Source organism: Mirounga angustirostris, unplaced genomic scaffold (genome assembly GCF_029215605.1).
Source record: "Mirounga angustirostris isolate CCGP_5_RB_7025 unplaced genomic scaffold, mMirAng1.0.hap1 SCAF_14, whole genome shotgun sequence".
NCBI lineage: Eukaryota > Metazoa > Chordata > Mammalia > Carnivora > Phocidae > Mirounga > Mirounga angustirostris.
This window is the reverse complement of record NW_026991722.1, coordinates 25,488,027-25,502,955: the sequence shown is the minus strand read 5'-3', so window position 1 is coordinate 25,502,955 and position 14,929 is coordinate 25,488,027. Positions and strand designations below refer to the sequence as shown.

The window sequence follows — 14,929 nt, the reverse complement described above, 5'->3', positions numbered from 1 at the left end:
TCACATCCCCAAAGAACTGCATGCACACCCCGCGAGGGGCATCACAGCCCCCCGGCCAGCCCTCTGCACCCAAGAAACCAGGCCAGCTCCCAAGGGTGCCTCCAATCCTTCCACTTCTACTCACACCACTGCTTCCCACCTTTCCCACAATCCCCACTCAGGTTGTCTTCTCTCACTGCCCGAAGGAATGATTTGACAGTGATAAACATTCCACATGAAGGCTTGGGTGTCTCTGAGTCATAATTTATTGCTTTGTTTCCGTGGTTTATACTTTTTTTTTGTTTTTTTAACTTAAAAGGGAGGGCAGGAGTGATGAGTGTGGACGGGATGAGTAATCCCAGCTCCTCTGGGCTCCGGTGGCAGACGGAAACTAGAGGTGGAGACAGAGCAGAGGAGAGGATGGGAGTGGCTGGGAGGGCCGAGCAGGGGGGGAGCACTGACCCCTGTTCCGGATGGGGAGGACTTGGGCCCCCGAGTCAGATAGTACTGTAATCCAAACAAGGTTTATGTGCTCAGCTGCAGAATGTGGGCGGGCAGAGGCAGGAGACAGAGAAGTATTCCAACTAAGTGATCCATAACCAACAAAGGGATGGCCTGAGCAAATCGCCCGCAGCTTCAAGGCCCAGGTCAAGTGCTACCTCCTCCAGGTGGCCTTCCGCAGACTACCCCAACCAAGAGCGTTCCCCTCTTCCTCTGAATTGGAGACTTCCATTTGTCCCGAGGGCTAGATGGCTTTGCTAGTCCCCATCACTATTTATTCTCACTGCCTCCCCAGGTCCATCGTGAGCTCCCAAAGGGCAGAGAGCTTGTTTTTACCACCTTTTATCTTTCGAGCATGTGACACCCCCCAATAGTCCATTCTTGAGGTGGTGTGTGCCTCACGCTGTATACAGAGCCATGAGCCTCCAAGCAAACACTCAGGGACCGAGTTTCAGAAAACGGCACCAATAAAAATCACACAATTTAACCTTTGGTCTTGGGCTCTATACTGTGAACAAAGCCCTTTCATAGTCTTGTAAAATATGCGGTAGGTGATACTAAGCTCCTTTTACAGATAGGAAAACTGGGGTGCAGACAGTGTGATGATTAATCAATGACTAGTTAGTGAATAGAAACAGCTCTGGAACCAGGGTTCTGACCTTAGTCTGATTTTCCCTGAAGGGGCTGGAGGTTTCTATCTCCTTTGAAGCACCTGACAAATAATTCTGGGGACCACTGCCCACCCTCACCCAAGATGCACAGCACGTATCAGCCAAACCAAGGCTCCAAAGAAATCTGTTTGCCTTAGTTCAATACAGCCTTTTCCAAACTTGACCTCACCTAGCACTCTTCTGCATGAGACACCTACAGTATCCTGCACTGGGGAAATTTTCTACTGACCCACTGTGACTTTCCTAAAGCGGAACTCACACTCCCAGGAGAAGCTGGGTATTATGGATGAAGGAAGGCTTAAGCTGGATGAATAAAGCTCTAATGGTTAATTTCAGGGCTCAGCCAGCTAGTAAGGACATTTCTTCTTCTTCCCCTTCCTCTCCCCCCCGCTCCTCCTTCTTTTCCTTTTCCTCCTCTTCCTTCTCCTTCTTCTTCTTCTTCTTCTACTTTTCATTGTTAAAATTCTCAAACATGCACAAATAGAAGAGCATAATAAATCCCAAGATGTCCATCACCAGCTTCAACAATATGCAACAATCTGCTATTTTTGCTTCATCTTTTTTATCTGGAATATCTTAGAGAAAATCCCAGATATCATGTCATCTGTAAATACTTCAGTATGTAACACTGCCACAGTATTACATGCCTTAAAAAATTCATAACAATTCCTGGATATCTAATGCCCATTGTGGACCTAATGTCCCTGATTCTCTCAGATTGGTCCGTCTACAGCAGGTAGGCCCGAAATCAGAACTCAAATCGGACCCACAGAGTGCATTTGCTTGGTGTGTCTCTTAAGACCCTACTAATTGGGGCACCTGGGTGGCTCAGTCAGTTGACCATCTGACTCTTGATTTTGGGTCAGGTCATGATCCCAGGTGTCATGGGATCAAGCCCCACGTTTGGCTCTGTGCTCAGCAGGGAGTCTGCTTTTCTCTCTCTCTCCCTCTCCTTCGGCCCTGCTTATGGGCTCTCTCTCTCTAAAATAAATCAATAAATCCTTAAAAAAAAGACTCTCCTAATCAGGAATAATTTCGCCTATACCTCCCCTTACCTCCACCTCGACATCCTATTAGCGAAATGAGGGCATTTGTCCTGAGGTTTTGGTGTGGCTTTGGCGATGGCCTCCCTGCAGTGGCGTTTTGCATATTCCTCTAGTTCTTGTATAAAATGGTAGTTAGATTTATAGGCTTGAGCAGATCTGGTTCAGCTTTACAGCAAGCAAATATCATGGGTGAGGCTGTGTCTTTCCTATTACATCTGGTTGTCCAACTTTTAGCAAAGCGAATATGGATCCATGGGTTTGGATACCTTTTTGAGCAACTAGATCTTCCCAGTGCCTCCAAAGTTATATATCACATCCTGAATTTTGCTTCTAGATGCATCTCTAACCCATTGGGACTTGCCCATTTTCTAAGGTTTCATGGGAGACTCTTTCTGACTATCAAGTTCCAAAATTCTATCAGCATATCCTTTCTTATGAGCCTGTCTCTGTATGACTTTTAACTTTCCTTTTTTTTTTTTAAGAAAAGATATTTTTAAATGACCAGCCAAGCTGGGGACCCCGTGCCCCCTTCAGGCCAGGCCCTACCAGCAACTCTGTGAGCTCAGCTGGAATCCCAGGATCTCAACAGCCTGTGGATTCCTCCACCCATCTCCTAGAAGATGAGTCAGAATCTCAAGGAGAACAAGAACACATAGTTGAATATGATAAATATGCATCCAAAATTTTTAAAAACCAAATTACACAAATCAAGCTTATTCTGAGAGGTTCATTTTGCCAGGGGTCTCTAGTGCTCCAATCAGCATAATTAAATACCAAGATCTCTCTAGAATTGATTGTGGTTTTCACATTTTTTATCATCCAAGGACCATTTTAGTGGGATGATTTTAAGCTAATAAGAACCCCCAAATTAGAAACTAATTAAGGAGATGGAAAATACAAATGTATTTGTTTTTAGTCAGGCACTATTTTTATCAGAGGAATCATGAAAAATTAAAATTGTTAAATACCCATACGAAGGTTGTCAGTCAAGGGCAATGTGGCCTTCTTCCTCTCCCTGCTGCAAAACTGTAAAGGGATCTATCAGAAACTACTCCCTGTGGGCCCCCAGGAAGCAACAGAGAGGCTAATTTTAAAGAACAGAATTACACGCTGTTCGAGGTGGGGAGGGCAAGGGTGCTGCCGTAAGACTCTCAAGTCTTTGGTGATTAAGCCTCATAGGACCTCTTCCTTTTGAAATGCATGTGCGCCTGGCATCACTGCAATTCACTTTCTCATGCCCATTGAATGGATGAGGACGTGAAGGCCCAGGGAAGTTGAGCAACCTGCACGGGGTCACACAGCCAACTTAGAAAGAGCCATGACTACATCTCTGTCTAAATGCGCTTGATTTCGTGAAACATCCTTCCCACTGTCCTCCAAATGTGCCATGGATTACCTCTTAAAATAGATGTTAAGTCACAATGACACCAGTTTGGAGGATCCTTCCTGATTCGTGACAGCTTTGAGAACTCAGTTCCCCGGAGAGGCAGCAGGAAGCAGGAACCAGTTCCTTCAGGGGACAGGACTTCTGTCCAGAGAGGCAGCGACACGGGGACCCACAGGCCACTGCAGTGAGCATGAGAGCACACTGACCCCACCACACACAACCAAGTGTTGACCCAAGCTTGAAAACCGCACCTCGGTCCCCAGGCCTGGAGTCTCCATTCGTTCTGTAGACTTTGCATTGATTATCCAATGCAGTTGACACCCACTTACTCTTTGTGTCACTGACCTGCACCTCCTGCTCCTTCCACAGCAGGCCAGGAGGTGATGGGATCTGCCTGCAGACACTCTCTTAAAACCTCCATCCCTAGGGCAGAATTCTCACCAAACCTCAGTTCACTGCTGCTGTTGGAGGCCTGTGGCTGGAGCAGATGTCCTTCACGAAATAATAAAAAACACACTCCCTATCCCCAGAAAGAGCATCCGCGCTCTGTGGCAATGGGTCCCCTTACCCTCAGAGGGAGTCACCCGTAAGTCTCTGGCTGGGGAGAGGTAGCGGGTAATAAGGTAGAGATAGATGGGTCTTCGTTTCTAAGGCTGCAGCTGGGAGAATGGAAACAGAAGGGTTGTAGGACATGCAGTTTTTGGAGCAGGATCCCTGGGGTGGGTCCCAAGACACTTGGGATGGCTTAGGTAAGGGGTCCTGGAATGACCGGCAACCCTCACTCCACTGGAACAGAGCACCTTGGCCGTATCCAAACTCTAGAGATGAAGGCCTAAGGACCCCAAGATGCCCTATGGCAGAGCTGACTTGGGGCCACAAGCTACCTGCAGGGCCTGCCTCCTCCAGATGACCACATGGAGGTCAGACCCTGCTGCCGTGTGCTGAGGTCCAGGCCTCGCCTCCTTCCCCATTTTTCCTGACCTGTAAAGCCCCATCATTCCTATACAATGGACAGAACTACAGAAATGCCTGCTAGGAAACTTCCGCCAAACTTAGGGGAACTCAAATTGGTTTTCATTTGATTTAGGGAAATAACAAGGATTCCTTCTTGACAGCGAATGTCACAGAGTGATCACTCATTATTGTATGTAAGTCCTCATCGTTACCCAGCAAGATAGAGATGATCAGTGCCACTTCCCACAAAGCCTCTGAAGCTCAGAGGGCTTTCGGAACCGCCTGAGATCAGCCTCGAACCAACAGGTGCTGGAGTCCTAAGACCAGCGGGGACACCCACAGCCGGGGCTGTTTCCCGAAAACATAAATCACCATCTAGAACGAGTGATTCAAGACATCTCAGATCATGGAAGCCAATTTCCCCAGGGATGCATTACGGATGAGTCATAAGAAGGGGACATAATAGTAAGTCCTGTTGTTAAGCTCAGGATACCCCTGGCCTCTGGGTGCCCCTTGGCAAGATATTCTAGATTCTAGACCTGAGCTATGCAGTCGAGTAGCCACAAGCCACTTGAGATGAGCACTTGAAATGTGGCTAGTCCACACAGAGGGGTGCTGCCTCTGTCAAATACACTCTGGACTTGGAAGACCTTGCATGAAAGGAAGAATGTGAAATAGCTCATTAATAATTTGTATATTGATGATAGGTTGAAATACTTGGGCCTTTTGAGTTAAATGAAACACATTATTACAATTAATTTTACTTTCTTATGCTTATCTTTTTTTGTATGGCCAATAGAAAATTTAAAATCCCACGTGTGGCTTACATCTGTGGCTGGTGCTCAGACTCTCCCAGGCAGCCCTGTTGTAGGACCCAAGGCTTGCCTTGGTTTCTATACCCCGATCACCCTGCCCCGCTGCAAAGAACAGCGCTGGAAGCCGAGGAGGCAAGACTCTCCAAGCATTCCGAGAATGTCCTCTCTTCTCAACGCTTCTGGAAATTCCTGGACCCACCCCTCCCACCCTCTATTCTACTCGGTGCCCATAAAGAACCCCAGGCCCGGCAATTGCCAAAGCACTCGAACACTGTCACCATTTCTGAGTGTTTGGATCCACCTTGAACTACATCTTCCATGGCCAGACAAATTCTGATGACCAGGTTTTCAGAGTCCAGGCCTCAGACCCCGTTAGCAATAGCAAGCCCTGAGAATTAGGATGTGTTTCTCCCAGCCTCCTTCGCTCCCACCCCTGCCAGACTGTGAGCTCCTCCAAGGGTGGCAAAATGCAAATAAGTTCGATGTATTGATCACTTGGTATGGCGCCAGCCGCTGTGCTGTTTTTGCATGTTTTATTTTATTTAATTCTTCCAACCAGCCTGTGAGTGAGAAAGTATTGTCCCTGTCTTGAAGATAGGAGCCCGAGGCTCCCATCGTCCTGGCTCTGTCCTCACTGCCATGCTTCTTCCTGTGCCCCATCCCCCCTCCCTTGGCAATGAAGATGCCTCATACATCTTTGCATTTCTGGCACCTAGCACAGGGCCCAGCACACAACAGGTACTCAGTAATATTGGTAAAATAGGTTAAGAACCTTTTCAGAGACCTGATCCTCTTTCTTGCCTTGATCAGGAAGCATATTGCCCCTACCTTCCTGAAACCACACACATGATGAAAGTCCTCACACACCACCCTGCAGGGCTGGACCTTTTCCGCCCCTATCACCTGCCACCATGGGGTCAGCCTCCAGGGTCAGCCCTGCCTAGGTCCCCAGTCTAGTCTGAGACATACAGACCACCTTCCTCACTGAGAGGTGGGATATGTGAATAGTCCAGGGCCAGTATGCTGGCATCTGGGGTACCCAGAGACACAGCCCCAGGTACCCATGGAACTGGCTGCCTCCCTAGCTAAGCCCCTCCAAGCACAGCCAGTCCCCTGACTATCCTTGCTGGGCTCCCCAGAGCCCAACCCTCCTTCTATTTCCTCATATACACAGGCGCTAAGTCCTAGGCCTGCCTGGTGCTTATGGCTGACCCATTTCCTAGAGCCAGGCTCAGCTTTCTAAATTCCTTCTTCATCTTATTCTTTCTGCCTGATTTAGAACAAGGCCACCCAGAAGTCCTAATACTCTGCCCCTCCCCACCCCTTGGCTTGACCCTATGGATCCTGACACTGGCCTGCACTGGAATGGAATTTGCCACACCCCCTTGGGCCTCCTGCCCCAGGCCATTGGTCCTTCTCCCCCTGCCCTGGTCAGTTTCCCAAGGCCCTAAGCTATTTTTGCCTCTGGCCTAGCCTGCGGTTTTCCCCAAAGTGGAAGTTGCCAGAGTGGTACCCTCTGTGACGCACAGAGCAAAGACCACATGACCATTGGGAACAGGCCCTCCATCGGATCGGAGCTCACCTTCGGGGTCTCCATTCCCACTGGCTCCCTTCTTTTTCTAGCCTCAAACCTCCACCTTCTAGGCCTGGGGACCTGCTTGATGCTTCCTGCTTGGCTGACTTCCCAGGGTCAACTTCTACATCCAGGGTATCTGCCAGCCCCTTCCGGTGCTCCCCAAATCCCTACTCATGATATTCCCCAGCCACCCTTGATCATCTCCTACTTGACCTAGCGCCCTTGGAGGGATGGAGGGAGCCATAAAGTCCCTTTTTCTTTATTCTACAAGAAATACCAATCCATCGCCTGACCCTGTCATTGGAGAAAGCTCAGTCAATCAAGAAGGCTTCCCAACCAGTGAGGTCTCCAGACCTATCCCCCATGTATCCCCACTTCATGGATATATGAAAGCACCCCTGTACCCCTCGCTGCCTCTGTTTCCCCACTGGCATCAACTCCCTGCTTCCCAAGGGAGCCAGCGGGGAATAATGACTTCCTGATATGTTACTTTGAGTTCTTCAAACAAGAGGTGCTACATCAATAAAGGCATCACACCTTCCCGTAAGGCATAGGAAGTGAACCCACCCGATGCTAAATCTTCCGGTGCCTGGCTCCAGCAAGTGCATGGGGCAGAAAATAATAACTATAAAGTATCCACCTATCATCTTATCGGGCCTTACGGCACTTTGTTTGCATAGTTATCTTTCCAAGGGTTGACATTTTATGTCTACTGCAGGCTGATGTATTCTCCTACCTGCCATATCATTCAGAAAGGATAGATGAGCCTCAGGTTCATTACCTGTCATTACACCGTGTACATGTCGCTGGGGGCCGAAGCATCGATTCTTCTTGAGTCTCCCTGGTGGCGTAGCCCTCCTGACTCGGTGGCTCCAGGTCCAGCGGTCTGCGGCTGATGTTCACTCCTCAGGCCCTGGCTGGGCTCCACACCATCCCTTCTTGCTTTCCTGGCTGGCCCACTCCTCTGAGCTCCCAGCTGCTTCAGAAGGGACCTGCAATAAGAACAGAGGCCTCTGTCACCTACCACGAGCAGAAACACATGTCCAAGTTTTAACTGTTCTAGAATTTTCCAGCCATCCTCTTATTGCTCTTTATGATTAGGTCCTGCAATTGCTGGTGACCATACAGATTTTTCTCAGCCAGGGTCTTCACTGCCAATGTCCCACCCACCAGCCCTGCCCCCAGGCCTCAGTGCGCACACACACACACACACACACACACACACACACACACCCTTCATTCCTGTTTTCTTACCTCTGTATATTTTGTTTTATCTGCCTGAAAGACCTACCCTTCATCCTACCCACTATTCAGAGTTCAGCACATAACATCAACAGAACCTTATTATCCCAGGAAAGAGGAAGGAACGGGGTGCCCTCCCTCCACTGATGAGATGCACAAAGAGCAGAACCATGTCCACCAGGGACATTCCTCAACTCTTATGGCCCAGGCCCTGGGTGTGAGGCTTCCAGCGTGCTGTGGTTTGGAGGCTCCAGGCAGGCCACCCACCTGTGGCTTATTATGAACTTTCTTTTGCAGCCCTTGGGCTCAGAGCAAGAGACAAGTGTGGAGATGCAAGCCTCACTGAGTAAGGGACACAGACTGGCTTCACTGAGTGACCACATCTCCTAGCCAAGACCATGGTCCACACTCTAAGGGGTGCCCAACATGGAGTTCTGCTCACCTCTGGAGACTGGGTCCCCACTAGCCACAGCCCTGTACTCTGGCCAGTCACGGCCTCCACTTCTGAGGGTGCAAGGGAAGGGTTCCTGATACCCAGATGGCCATGACCCTGAGCTCCACCCCAACCCTGGGCTCCTCGGAGCCTCAGTGAACCCACTGCTGAGAAGGGGCTGTGGCAGGTGGAGAGTGCCCACTAGGGCACCCAGCACTACCCTTGAGGGGTAGCACCATGGACAGGGATGAGGGTGGCAAAGGAAGGCAGGGATGCGAGGTCCCATGAATTCTATGAGCATGATGATGACAATGTCTTACAACATATAAAATGATGAGCAAGCACCCTTCAAGCTGCTTTGACATCTGTTGGACCTCTTTGGTTTCAGAATAGCAACGTAAAGTGTATTTTAAAGATGAGGAAACAGAGCACAGAGACGTTGAGAATCTTGCTAAAGGTCACACAGTAAATTGGTGAAAGAGCCAAGACAGGAACTCCTGACTCCCAATTATCATTCTTTCCAGCAAGCTGCCAGGTCCTAGGTTAACCTCATGTCACCTCGAGGGTGGCAGTTCAATAGGAGTGGGAAGGGGAAAGGGAAGAGAGACATGCTCGGCCTGTTATGGGAGGATGGGGACAAGAGAACTATCATGCCTTCGGCTTCTTCCCTGAGAGCAGTGTCTAGGAGGGGGAAGCACAGAGAGAACAGAGTGATAAATAGGAAGACAGGGATGTGCAGGCTCCTAGCTAACAGGGGCAGCTCAGGCAAAGAGGCAATTGGCTGTGATAAATAGCTCCAGCTTTGGGGTGTGGGGGCTGTGCCGACCTTGAGCTTCCTGGGGCACCTGACTCACTATAGCTCCAACCTCTGAGGCATTTCTGGGCAAGGCATCACTGGGGGTGGTGTTTGTTCATCCCTTGGAACAAACAAGGCAATTGCTATTATCATTTTCAAAAAGCATATATACATTTATATGTTCTTTTGTATATGTGGTATGTTCCTAAATAATAAAAAATTTTAAAAAACCACACACACAATGTTCCACCCACATGAAGAAAGATCTGCTCCTGGACAATAGGATGCCTTGCTTGATTCCAAAGCTGCTCTGCTTCTGTTGACAGAGAGGAAGTAACGACTTAGAAATTCCTACCTGGCAATAGAAGGCAGGGCCAACCAAGCTCCCGCCAGAGCAAGCAGCACAAGCCACAGGCCTGGAAACCCAGGAGAGGGAGCAAATACACAGAGCTAGGCAGAAAAAATGACCCAAGCACCAGTGGCAGCCACAGTGCCTAGTGCAGACCCACGCGCCCCCCTCGAGTCCACCGCGGACTAGACCTCCTAACATGGGGCAAGGAGAAGAACAGCAAATCATTCCCTTGGCATTAGCTCTCTGAGTCCCCGGCAGCCCGGGGGGGTCCTTAGTCAACCTTGGAGCTCTTAAGTGAGCCCTACTACGTGCAGGGGATGCCACGGGGGAGGGGAGAGGAGAGCAAGCTGAACCCTTTAGAAACCAGTCATCGGCCTCTCCCGCTGGTTGCACGGTCACCTGGCAGCAGCAAACAGCTCAAGCTCATAAATTCTTGTTGGGGGTAGGGAGGGTGAGGAGAGGAGCCCTCACCAGCCCTCCTGCAAGGTGGGGCTGAACCACATTCACAGCAGATGGTGCTGTCGCCCTCACTCCGGGATTCTCATTCCTAATTATCTGTGCTGTCAGCAAAACAATTAACCCTCGAAGAAAAATTGCGCCGTCCACTCCCAACCATATGAAAAGGCAATTTTTCCCAAGGACGAGGGACACTTAGGGCAGTGGCAGACGGAAAGTAGGGCAGCCTTGCATTCGGTTCCAGATCTCACTCACCCTGGGCAATTTCGCCATCCTCTGACCTCCATGGTCTCTGAGGCATCCCGTCAGCCCCTCCAGCCTCTGAGCCTGCACTGCCTTTCCCATAAGAAGGCAGGGAGCCCAAGCCCTAAGGGCCCCCCTTCAGTCCCACAGTGCCACCATTCTACAGGCCCCGGTCTTTTCCTCCAGATGTTAAGTTCCTTTGGAGCTGAGACCGCTTTTCTGTTTGTTCCTTCATTCATTTGCTCACTTGCTTATTCATCTGTTTGTTCATTCATCCAGTTATTGCGTATTTACCATGTTGCTCCCAGGAGATACAAAGAAAATATCTATTCAGCCTTCTTGACCACTGCTTGGAGGCTTCTTCCCTGAGATGTGGGGAGGGCAGGGGAGGATGGGGCAGGGAGAGGTAGGGGCCGCCAGCCAGGAGCTTGAGCACTTGGCAGGGGCTTGGTTTCAGGCTGTAGGAGGGAAATCCTGTTGCTGCATTTGGATTCTCTCTGAAGATTCGGCTACAGGAAGGCAGCCTCCTCTCCCGAGAGCTGAATTTGAGCAAGCCACCTTGGTCCCCAGTGCAGGCCTGCAGAGGGCAGAGAGGTGTGCTGGGAGACAAGCCCCAAGCCCCCTCCAGTGCTGTGGGGCTGGTGACTGCACAGGGTCTGCGCCTCCCAGGTGCTTGGTAAGTATCTGAGGCGAGCGGAAAGAACCAGATCGCCCCTCCTTAGTTGAACTGTTTTAAAAGCAAAGGGAGCTTTTACAGGGCTGGGGCATCATGTTTGTCCCCAGGAGGCTACTCCTTAAGGCCGGGATCACTTGGTCTAGATCATCTATCCTTGCACAATGCCATGAAAGAAAAAGCAGGGTGAGCAAAAAATGGTTGAACCTCTGTGGTCAGTGCTGAGCGAGCCTTCGGGGATGAGGCTGTCAGGGCCACATTTTATAGGTTCCATCTGGAGAGGCTGATGGGCTGGCTGGTCTCAGGGAGATGGAGCAAGACCCCGCTGCAAGTGGTCCCATACCCAGCCTCACTTGTGTCCCACTCACACTGCACCCCCCCCCCAGCCTGGGGACCTCCCAAGACAAAAAGGAAAGCCTGGGTCAGGACATTGCTGGGCACCCCATGGGGCTGCAGGGCCCCTCCTCAGACAGGGGCAGTGCTCTGGGCACTGGGAGAAGGAGTGCAGAAAACAGAGAAGGACGGACTGGGGGTGGGGTGGGGGAGGGAACTGGTGTCCCTCCTCCACCACCATTTTGCCCAGTTCAAGCCTTGTGACATCTTTCCTCCCTCTCCCCATTGCCCGTCCGGCTACCAGCACTTGCCCTCACCCAGGGCCCAGGAGCACAGGCTCAGATGCCAGGTCCTCAGCATAAAAGGAGTGTGTTTATATTCAAAGCGGGCTGTTGCCCACTCAGAATCTGCCCACTTGAAGGCAACGCATGTGACTGCACCCCCTGCCCCAAGTCCAAGCAGGACAGATGCCAACTTCTGGCTGGAGACATTTCTAAATATGAGCCTGGCACAAAGAGTCAGGTTCCCAGGCCTCCTCTGCCCTGGGAGACCCAGCCAGGATTTTCGAGGCTGCCGGGAGGGAGAGGGCTGGGGGCAGGCAGGATCAGGAGGCAGCCAGCTGAGACAGCCATCAGCCCTGGAAATATCGCCTGCACCCCTCCCGGGCCTTTCAGCCTTGTTAAGGGAAGAGAAAGGATTGCCCTGCATCCAGAAAGTCTAATCAATTGCCCGCAACCCTTGGCAATAGGGACAGGAAAGCCACTGCCTCCTCAAATGTGCACGGATTAAAAATATACAAATGGAATATTTTTCTTCCCCTCTCCTCAACCCCCTGAAGCCTGGGATGCTCGTTAAAAATAGCCTTGCTGTGGCGTGGATCCTACAAAACCCAATGGCTGGCAGAAAAATTAAGGAGCCATTGGAGACAGCACTAAGTGGTTACCCCTGGGGAGTGGACTGGGGAGGGCCAGGAGAGGGTGCTTTCAGCTGTTTCTAGACACACTGCTTGAATTTTTAACAATAAGCAGATTTTACCTTTTTTTTTTTTTTTAAATGAAAGTTTATCCATTGCACCCTCCAGCCTAAGCTTAAAGCTGAACATGCACCGACCTAGCCTGATGCTGACTGGCCGGGCAGTGCACGGACCCTTGGCCCCCAGGGCAACAGGTATAAAGACAGCCCAGAGTCATGAAAAGAGCCCTGAGTCCAGAATCAGGGTCTCGGATCTGTAACTAGGTGGCTGTGTGACCTTAGACAAGTCATTGAGCTCTCTGGGTGTTAGCTTCCTTAACTATAAAATGAGATGGACTCAATGCTAAACCAGGTACCTTCTAGTCCTGGTGTTTCACAATTTTAGGTACTGAGGGAAAACATCTAGGAATTACCCTGTATTTCTCCCCACCGTGAATAGGCAAGGGGACTGTGTCCCCGGGCAGAGGTGGGGGTTCTAAAACCAGGAAGCAGGTAGAAAGTTGAGAAGCTGTTCTGAGAGTAGAGACCGACTCCATACCTTGCTGATGAAGTGCAAGGTAGAAAGAGCATCACTTCCGGACCCACAGTGTCCTGGGTTCAAACCCTGAATTCAGCTGTCAGTAACTATGTGAACTCCGGTAATTGCTTACATGCAAATCAACCTCCTCATCTGTAATGTGGGGTAGGAATACCCACATGCAGCGTGGGTATGAATATTAAATGTAATAAAGTGAAATAGTACCCAGCTCACTGTAGCAGCGTAACATCCTTTTATTCTTTTCTCTCTCCTGCCGTTCACTCTACCCTGCATTGCAGGGCGGTTAAGGGCTGGGCCCTGGATCAGGCTTGTGTCCCCGCTCCACCGCCTACTAGATTGTGAGCCTGGCCAAGCAACTTAATTTCTCTGTGCCTCAGCCTAGCCCCCTATAAACTGGGAGTGAGCTATGACTGGTTGCCGAGTGGCCCCAGCCAATAGCCCTGCCTCTGCTAGCCAGCTGGGCCCTCGGTTTTCCACCTTGCATCTTCCATGGGTTTGCCATTTTGGACTTCCTTCCCAGGCAAACCCCTACCCTCCAACCTCTCCAGTTCCTGGCCCACAGTGGCCTGCCACTTGGAGTGATCCTACTGATCTGGCCCTTCCTTATTCACCCCTACCTCCTCTCCACTTGGTCTCTGCTCAGCAGGTTGTGCACCTGGCCAGGAGCATGGATTCTATCCTGGAGCCACAGGGAATGTGTTTCAGATCAGTGCTTCCCAAGCTTTAATGTGCTTATGAATCACCTGGGGATCTTGTCAAAATACAGATGCAGACTCTGATTCAGGAGGTCCCAGGTGGGGTCTCAGATTCTGCATTTCTAACAAGCTCCCACGGGATGCCCATGCCGTGGGTCTGGGACCACCCTTTGATTAGCAAGGCTGTAGAGGAAATCCGTGTGTGTGTGTGCGCATGTGTGTGTAGGGGACAGGGTCAAGGCAGACCAATTATCCAAATCAAAAAAAAAAGAAAAAATTTTGACAGAGATGGCACCATGGAGACCAAGGGTGGATTCAAGAGATGCTGAAGAGGAAAAGTAGGAGAATGTTTTCCCAAATTATGTGACCTGATCCAAACAATAAAAATCACACTGATGTGCATAGTGTAGGAACACAGAAAGATGCTTACTACATATTACCTGAGAAACAGGACTGCCAAATTATACACACACTGTGTCTTCAACCCTGCCAAAGGCACATTTAAAGAAGCCTGGCGGGAAGGCTACAGCGCAAGAGGCCCCACCCCCTCCACCTCCCCCGTGGGATTACACGAACACCACCACGTGTGTTTTCATTTCTCCATCATCTTCTAGATGTTCTTGATGAAGTTCTACCATTGGAACTCATTCCAAACTTATCTTCTACATATTCTTATTTGCCCACTTCCCCCCAACTGTCAGTTATTCTGTGTTATTGAGGTTTGATGTATTTTGAGCACAAACTGCCATTTGCTGCAAGGGCTGCGCATTAAATCTTCTCAGTCAAACCCAAAAATAAAGCAACCCAGATTCTGTTTTTCCTCTAAGCCAAGGGTCCAGCACTTTGGAAGGCTGGCGCTATCATTTCTCACTATAGCAACAGGGAGACCCTGGTGACCCCGAGCTTACGGTTATTAAGAGTAAAAATAGGAAGTCTGTAGATAGATGTTCAGTAAGAAGCTGCGCTGGACAGGCCGTGCTTGAGCCCTCTCTGCCTCTCTTGCAGGGAAGAGAAAGCAAAAATCAGACTCCAGGATCTGATTCCTGCAAGATTACAAGGTGTGCTTAGCATTTTCTTTGGTGTTTCCCAGGTCAGGGCTATAAGCTGCCTTTCAAACCAGTTCCTAACGCACCTGGAGGTGGGCTGTTCTAGAAGAGGAGTCAAACGTTCCAGCTAGGGGATGCCTGTGGCTCACTTATGTACTGGGCATGCTCACTCCACTCCCAACTCCCTGCCCCCAGACAGCCCTGTGCACTCCTGGCAAAAG

At 50.2% G+C, this 14,929-nt stretch overlaps 1 protein-coding gene across 4 annotated transcripts in view; it reads right to left on the bottom strand.

Annotated features, from left to right (window-relative positions):
- Positions 1–14,929, bottom strand: part of ZBTB7C (zinc finger and BTB domain containing 7C) — a 346,189-nt gene that overhangs the window by 270,727 nt on the left and 60,533 nt on the right. For all 4 annotated transcript variants that reach the window (XM_064577635.1, XM_054510304.2, XM_054510305.2 and 1 more), the window contains exon 2: positions 7,711–7,921. The gene's annotated coding sequence lies outside the window, so the exon portion shown is untranslated. The remainder of the gene's footprint in view (positions 1–7,710; positions 7,922–14,929) is intronic.